Consider the following 7,286-nt stretch of genomic DNA (forward strand, 5'->3'; position numbering starts at 1 on the left):
CATCTCTTGCTACTCCCATCTCCCCATCCCTGCCCCCAGGGAACCCTCAGTCAGAATGGAGGGATTTATGGGCAGTAACACTCCCTTCTCAGATCAATGGCTGAAGATCAATAGCTATAATGCAGAAAATTAATCCATATTCATTAGAATTGAATTGAGCAAATGATATTGTAAAAACTCCCTTGGAAATCTATGGAAGGAAATTAAAGAGAAGTTATTCTAATGTCACTACTGTCTGCCAAGCTACAGGTTTAAGAAACCAGGAACTGAAGCTCCTGTTAATATTCAAAGGAAGCTTCAAAGGTCATTTAGGGTCATAGTTATATTGGCCACTTGGATGTAGAGGGTAAGGAGATGGAAGAGATGTTTTCTTCCCTTCTTCCGTGGAGATCTAAGAAACAAATGAACTCATGGGTCGCCTCCAATCCTAGAACACTGTAACTCCTGTATTCCTCCCTGATGTCATGACAAGTCACAGATGAGCTTCAGGAATGTCAAGTGCAATCATTAACTTAGAAAACAGCCTTGACTCCTGAAGACCAGGCTCCCTAGGAGGTCCCCTCTCCTGTCCCAGGGAGCCTCTGGTCATTCTCGGAGCCAGACCCCCCCAGTCTCTTTTCACCATACATCTCACAAAATAAGAATAGATACAGATTCACAAGTATTAGTGTAACACAGCTGTGCAAAGTGGAGAAAGGTCAGAGGGAAAGTACAAACCTGGCCTGGTGAACGTTTGCAGAGCTCAGGCGGGACTGGATTCCAGTTTTGACTTCACCTCCTAGTAGCTGTGGGAAAATGACAGAATTCTTTGAGTCTCAGTTTCTTTGTCCGCAGAATATGGACAATAATATAATAATTCCTCCCTCAGCAGGATTACTACGAAGATTAACACAATGCATGGTGAAAGTGCTTTACGCACTGTGAAATGCTATTCAAAAACTTTTATTGTCCTAAAAGCTTAGAGATGTTCTTCTGAAGCAGGTATCTTGTTAATGGAATCTGTCTATGGTTCCATGAGGTTCATAAATGCCCTGAAATTGTATGCCAAATTGTCTATGTATGTATGTATGTATGTATGTGCATGTTGAGGGGGAAGAGGACCATGGCTTTTATGAGATTCTCTAAGCAGTTTGTGACCAGCAGCGATTATGAATTAAGAACCCCTGATAGAAGGAGACTGACAGAAGTGCCACATCTCTGTGCAGATGGGACCAGAGTCTTTTATGCATCACAGCAAGAGAGACCTTACCTTAGCAGGAATCACTGCAAGATGAAGCATCAAAGCCATTGAGGAAAGTTGTAGAATCTTGGTGGTCAGCCACGCAAATGGCCTGGGTGCTGAGTTGCCCTGAAGCAGGTGGAATGGTATTAACAGCTCCTTAACAGTTCTTCAAACCTCCATGGTGCCCAACCCCAGAGGGCTCTGTTCAGCTGTCTGTGACTGGAGCACTTTGGAGGTGATCCCTGGAGTTTGGCAGAGAGGGGTCTTGCCTCCATCTTACTTCCCTCTGCCCTCTTTCCAATCTCAATCCTCACAGCAAAAGGAATCACAAATTCTATGGTAGCCTCTTGCTCTCCTTTGCCCTTCCTGAAACCCCAGTTGCTTCCTTCTCCCCCGGACATGCTGGGAGATTCCTTGCTGGGTGGGGGGAGGGGAGCATCTAGATTGCATCTTACTTTATAGTATCTCGTGTTTGGAACCCAGACTCAGGTACAGGATGGTCCCACACTCCCTTCTTCTAACCCAGGCTGTCTAAAATCTCCTCCAGAGTCCCTGGAATCCTCCAGGGGAAAAATTAATCAGGGCCCCAGCTCACTGAAGGCACGATTGGCCAACTGTTAGGTTTTTGTTTTTATTGTTCACATAATTTTATTCCCCACTGATGGCACTTGAAAATCCTGGAGGTCCCTTACCGATATCTTTTCCAGTGTTTATAAGATGGGGGCATAGAAGATGACCCACATTGGAAGGAAATAAAGAGGTTATCTTGTCCTTTGCCCATAGCTTCCTTCCCTGAAAGGGCCCCAGGGTAGATACCTCACAAGCTCCCCTCCTCAGGAGACCAGGAACTTCACCTGGTGTCTCATCTGAGTCCCTTGGATGGCGCCATGTGAAGTAAAGCAAGTGACCCCACATCTAGACTCAGTCTCTTCCGCTCCAACTTTCTGCAAGTCTCAGGGCCCCATAAACTACTTTGGGTCTCTTTTCTTCCTCTGAGTTTTATTTTTTATTTTTTCTGGGAAACTTCCAAGCATCTGGGGGAGGTAGTGTGGACAGAAATGACCAGAGTGCTAGAGGGAATGTTTAAAGAGTCCGACAACCATCCAACACGATTTATTGGGCATCTGTCATGTTACAAGAAGATGCAAGTCACACAAAGAGATGGACTCTGACTGGGTGAGCCCCTCCAGGAAGCCAGCTTCCAAGGACAGGGCAACCACCCTGCAAGTCAGTTCCACAACGTTTGCCTATCTTTATGGAGTTTATCCCAGTCTGTCTAATGGGTATCACGGCGATGTGGGTAAAAGACCGACTCCCCTACTGGACCACAGATGCCTTAAGGGCAAGAGGGGTCCAGACATGTTCTGCATTTGTTTGTTGAATTAAATTAAATCAAAACAGGGTTCATGCCCTGTTTTTTTATTATCTCTTTAGGTGGTAGAGAGCAAAGGTAAATAGGAGTACAACAGTGAACACACACAATGCTCCTGAAGAATTCTCCTCTATTAAACGCACACACACGCTCATGCTCATATACACACATGCACATATGTGCATATTCATGCACGCACACACATCACATTCAGCGGAGACTCTTGGCTCCCTGCCGCTTGCTTGAAAACCCAGACTTCAAGAGACAATTAAATATTTATATCTTTACATCTCAGTATCTTCTTTTCAAATCCAAACAGCTCCAACAGGAGCCATCACTGGCACTTACTTAACTCCTTAAAAACATCCACGAGGGGTTTTATCCTTTTATAATTAAATTGTTAAGAGCAGAGAAGATGCAACAGGCTTTAGGGTGGGAATGAGCTTACTCCCCAGAAACAAGGCCGTGGGAGCCCCAGCTCACTCTCTTAGACTCAGTCTGGGATCCAGCGCTCCTGGATCTGGGGCCCAGCCGCCCAGCCCGTACCCTCACCCATGGTCTGCAAAGGACGAAGGGATGCTCTCTTGCCAGCTTTCCCCAACAGGCACTTGAGTGCCCCGCAATCAGGGCTTGGCAGATTATGAAAATTACCTGTGCATAATAATGTCCTCGCTAAGTAGATTAACCCAGAGCAGGGTACCGGACAGGAGCTGGCAGGTGTTGGCTGCCAGGCCCTTAGCTCTCTGCCCCAGCCCCAAGCATGGTGACAGTGCTTCTAGACCAGGCTGCTGAAGGCCTTCTCACTACACTACCTTCCCCACCTGCCACCGGGCCTCTATCATGTGCACACTCTTACCTCTTCTCCCTCAGTCTGTCCCTAACGGCCTACCCTGTGGGATCTCCAATGTCAGGGCTGAGAGGAAAGGGAAGAAAGCCCTTTCCCAGGAGTTGCTTGAGCTAAGGAAATGGGAAGAATCTTACCACCTTGAGTCACTGACATATGCATTTATGTCTAATTCCCCATCTGTGGGCAAGACTTATGTCCCTGAACTCTCCATAAAACCCATTCTAGGGCCTGCAACACAATAAGTACTCACCAAATGAATGTTTCCTGGATAGAATTGAATTCCAAAACCACAGGGCTGGGAAAACATCTTCAAAATGCTTCAAGCAGCCAACAGACATATTCTGATTATGACTGATCTGTCAGGTGCTCTGTGAACACTGGCATAGGGATTTTAGCCTTGCTGCTATGAGTTCCTTGAAATTATAAGCAAATTATATGTTCGTACGTTTTTCTGTAGGGAGAGGGCCCATGGCTTTCACCAGCTTCTTCATGGGGTCCTGACCCCTCCCTAAAAAAATCTTAACCACTGCCTGTCCACGGGAAGGACAGACATGAAAACCAACAACCAATGTGATAAGCCTGGGACCAAGATGAGCACAAGATGGTATGAGGGCATAGAAGAGGGTCCAACCTGCAGAGGACAGAGCCCTGAACTCAACATCACTCCCTTCTAAGGTAGATATTACAAGTCCCATCTCACTAGTTGGGAAGATGAGGCTCAGAGAGTTTAGGCTGCCTGACCAAAGCCACACACCAGTAGAACCCAAAGTAAATCGAAGCTCGGTGTTGAGCTTGCTCCCTGCAGCCGCCTTGGTGTTTGAGATCCCAGCTTCGAGACCCCTCATGCTCTCCCAGTGTTCAGGGGGCAGAGGAATGGAGCCCCTGCAATGACTGAATTCTGATCAGCCGTGGAGCAGGCTTGGCGGTTAGGCCTCTGGGTCCCCGGTGTGCACATCTTTGCAGGCTTCAGCAGACTTTGTGGAGTCTATTTACCACATCTAAGACCAATTTCCTTCCCTTCAGTTGCTTTGAAGATAATTTAAGGTACTTGCATTGTCTGCCTGGGAATGTAAAAAGCTAGCTAATGCCGAAATCGATGCTTCCTGCTTAACGCTGTGCCTCCGCCCACCTGACCTGCGCAGCGAGCGGCTGGCTCACACAGCCTTCAGTGAAGGCTTCAGCAGATCTTTCTGGCCGGCTACTTTGTTAATCAGAAAGGGGCTGGGGGCTGGGGGAGGGGGGTGCCTCAGGATAATGGCAAGGAGATTGAGTTTTTAAGCCCGAATGAAATATTTAGTAGCACCACTGACAGGATTCAGCTGGTCAGGAACAGTACTTCAGCCCTGCTTGGGGAAGGGGGTGGAGGAGGGTGCCCAACATGGGCTCCCCAAGCTAGGGGTGCAGAGTAGCCTGTTCCGGAGGAGAAGACCAGCCCGGACATGACCTCCCAGCTGGCTCTGTTCCCAGGGCAGGCTGGGACCACTTAGGAGGGCAGGTTGCTCTGCCAAACCTGCACCTGCAGCCCCCAGAGGGCATGAAATAGGGATGCTCATCACCAAGGAGAGAGCTCCCATTGTCTGCATGTCTCCACACCTCTTCTGGGTGCCGATGCTCTGCGCTGGAGCTCAGCTCTTCGTAGAAAGTTTAACTGGGCCTTAGAGGGCTAGCTGAATGGTGGGGTTGGAGAGGTAAGAATAGGAAAGATGGCATTTTCCGTGTTCTTCCTTCCTAAACTACTCTGGGAACAGAGTACTCTAGTCCTATGTACTTTGTATTATACTATCCTGACTTCCTCACTGCTAAAATCATGGAATCTCAGCCTTAGATGGGACTTGGCAGATCACATGTTCATTCAACATTTATTGAGCTCCTTACCTACTATGACCAAGTATAGTATATACCATGCCATTCACCCATCCCACATTCAATATTTTAATCCCCTTTATAGCACCCCATCCCAAATTGGCCAATGCTAGAATGACTTCATGGATGGGGAATGAGTTATTTCCTACTGATCCTCATTCCAGCAATCTTTATTAGGAATAATTCCCTTTATTCAAACCAAAATCTGTACCCCTTCAGCTTTTATTTATAACCCTTGGCCCTTGTTCCCCTGACCCATTCCCTACTCCCCCACCCTCCCCAACATTGCCAAAGCCACAGTAGCATCCTTCAGATATCTGAAAATATCTCCAGGCTTCTCCCAACTCAGCAGTATGACCAAAATCTAATTATAATCTGAGGAACCAGGTGGACTGTGACAGTGCTAAATCTTTTGGATGTCAAATAACTTAATCTTTTCATAGCTTTTCTCCCTCACGTTTATTTGATTCCTTTTCTACTTAATCTCCAGGTCTACCACAAAGTGGCAGTCACAAAACTCCTTCATAAAAGCAGGTTACAAAATTTCTGCTCTTGTCTGGGGTAGACTGGCTTGTATCAAACAAATTCTCCTGCTAATAAAAACTTTAAAAATCAAAATCAGGGCTTCCCTGGTGGTGCAGTGGTTGGGAGTCCGCCTGCCGATGCAGGGGACGCGGGTTCGTGCCCCGGTCCGGGAAGGTCCCATATGCCGCGGAGCGGCTGGGCCTGTGAGCCATGGCCGCTGAGCCTGCGCGTCTGGAGCCTGTGCTCCGCAACGGGAGAGGCCACAACAGTGAGAGGCCCGCGTACTGCAAAAAAAAAAAAATCAAAATCAAAAACAACTCTTTAAAACTCAACAGAGAGCTGCCAAGGCATCCAGGACTTATGAGCCAAAATTTAAAAAAGAAAGGAAATGAACTGAGAGGCACCCTACATTCATGATTGCTTTTCCCTGATTCATATTTAGTAGCTCAGAGGCTGAAAGGACAAACAGAGACTAAGAAGATGAACATAAAGTAGTAGCTAAGACACAATGAAGCCAAGCAGAGCTTTTGACAGTCTCATGAGGCTGAGGAGGCATATACTGGAGCTCAGAGCTACCAACCAAGGCATTTAGGATATAAAGGTTGAGATCCTGGAGACAAGAGAAGACCAAAGAAGTGAGCCCAGTATTTAATGGCACTTTCCCTCAAGGCATGTGTGATCCGTAAGCAGCAACCCAGGGGATGAAAAACCTAACTAAAAACTGGCTACAAGGCTGGGAAATTTTAAAAGGCTGTTAGGTCTGGGTCCTTGCTGCCAAGATGCCAGAAGGGCTGGGTGTGTTGTGCCCCCTTCCTAAGAGGATCTTCACCCTGGTGTAGACCAAGAAAAGAAGCAATAATGGTCATGCCAAAAAGGCTATGGCCACCTGTAGCCTGTATGCTGCACTAACCACACCCAGCGTGTGCCCAAGGACAAGGCCATTAAGAAGTTCATTATTCAAAATATAGTGCAGGCCACAGTCATCATGGACATTTCCAGAGCGAGTGTCTTTGGCACACTTGTGCTTTCTCTATGTGAAACTACATTACTGCATGAGTCATGCCATTCACAGCAAGGTAGTCAGGAATCATTCTCACAAAGCCCAGAAAATCCACACACCTTCACCTAATTTAGACCTAATTGTGCCACCCCATGACCTCTGCCAAAGCCCATGTAAGGAGCTGGGTCCTTAAGGACTGAAGAAAAACTGTCCTCTGGAAAAAAAAACCGACTGGAAGTTATGCTTTTCAAAAAGAGACTTTAATAGTCTCACAGTACTAGGAAGACAAAAATGAAAGACCACAACCAAGGAGGAGAAGACCTGGTACACATTCCAGGATTTCATTTGGGATTCATGAAGTGCTAAACCAAAGAATAAATGTGAAGAGGGAATATACCAACCTTCACAGAGACTGGAACCCAGCTTCAAATACAGGTGCTCTTCCTCTACTATAGTT

The 7,286-nt window shown here is 46.9% G+C and overlaps 1 pseudogene; it reads left to right on the forward strand.

Annotated features, from left to right (window-relative positions):
* The first annotated feature begins 4,986 nt into the window (after positions 1 to 4,986).
* On the forward strand, positions 4,987 to 7,068 carry LOC111166919 (small ribosomal subunit protein eS26-like; annotated as a pseudogene).
* Positions 7,069 to 7,286: the final 218 nt, after the last annotated feature.

The sequence above is a fragment of the Delphinapterus leucas genome, chromosome 7 (assembly GCF_059928025.1).
Source record: "Delphinapterus leucas isolate spDelLeu-1000000601 "Yukka" chromosome 7, BTC_Dleu_Yukka2, whole genome shotgun sequence".
Lineage (NCBI taxonomy): Eukaryota > Metazoa > Chordata > Mammalia > Artiodactyla > Monodontidae > Delphinapterus > Delphinapterus leucas.